The sequence below is a fragment of the Orycteropus afer genome, unplaced genomic scaffold (genome assembly GCF_000298275.1).
Source record: "Orycteropus afer afer isolate SDZICR_OR568_19922 unplaced genomic scaffold, OryAfe1.0 scaffold00356, whole genome shotgun sequence".
Lineage (NCBI taxonomy): Eukaryota > Metazoa > Chordata > Mammalia > Tubulidentata > Orycteropodidae > Orycteropus > Orycteropus afer.
In genome coordinates, this window is record NW_006921943.1 from 2,434,518 (window position 1) to 2,435,937 (window position 1,420).

Consider the following 1,420-nt stretch of genomic DNA (forward strand, 5'->3'; position numbering starts at 1 on the left):
GAGGAGCTGAGAGTGGGACAGGAGGGGAGGGGTGGGACCAGGAGAGACTGAGGGAGCAGGACAAGGAAGAAGAGAAGAGTGTAAGAGGGAACTAACAATTTGACAGATCTTGCGAGTGACCTCTGGGGGCTAAAACCAGGCCAGCACGCAGACCGCTCCATGAAGTTCAGAGGCGAAGGATCTGGCTCCCTTCCTGCCCTCAGCCTCCCCTGGACTCGGAGATTCGGTGCTCCCAAGGCAACGGTTCCTAATTACTGTAACCCAATTTGCACTTGGACAAATATTGACATCTCTTGCAAAGAAATCAGGTGTTCGTCTGATTTGGGTTTCCGCCTTCCCCTTCTCTGTCATAAATTAAGATATTCTGCTAAATGTTAGCTTCTACAGCTTAATTAGACTGAAGGCACTCCGGCTGATTGTGTTTACATGCCGCAAGCAGCTCAGCATCTTACATGTAGTAAGAAAGATATGTTTGAATATGTTTGCATGGCTTATACGTGGAGACTGCTAAAATAGACTTGAAAAATTATCAAGCATTGGCATCACCACGCATTTCTGAGTTATAATTAAAATGTATCATTTTATTATACTTTCAGTTTTTGCTCTGGAAAATGTTGAATTCTAACTGCATATTCAAGTTTAAATTAATGTACTCCTTCAAAAAGCAATTTGTGCCGTGTTTTACCTATAAAGATCATAATTTGGTGGTGGTGTGTGGGGAAGAGAATTTGTATAAATATTTAAACGAGTGCATGGAAAACGTTAAACACTTCTACTGAATTTAAGACTTGAAGGCATCTGACTTCAGAACTGATGGCAAACATCAGTCTACCTTTACCCATGGCTGGCAATCCTAAATTGCTTGTTGATTCTCTTCCTGACCCCTTTCCATGCTCATAAGTCAAGCACTTTCTGTCTAATTAAATCCTAGACAATTACTCTGCTTCTTAGGCTGACCCACAAGGTGTTGTTACTAGAGTTTTATCTCCAACTTGTTCACAAGGAGGTGTGACTGAGCTCCAGGATGGTTTGTAATTAATTGGCCACTGCAGTTGAGTCTATTCCCATAAGGACCCTACAGGACAGAATAGAACTGCTTCCTAGGATCTCCAAGGCCGTAATCTTTTTATTTCTCCCACCAAAAGCCTGGTTGGTTCCAAACACCAACTTTTCAGTTAGCAGCTGAGCACTTAACCACTGAGCTACCAGGGCTCTCAATTGCCTGTTCAAAAGAGCATAATAAATGTATTATTAGTTGATCATTTTACTCTTCAGGGACAAGTAAAGTGAAATTGGAACCAGGGGTTTTCTTGTTGGGTAAAGGTTAATATTAATGGAATTGGGGCCCTTCGGGTCATAAGAGATAACCCCCATTTGCTTGGGGAAGTAAACATGGGAATTCATGTGAGGATTTGGGACT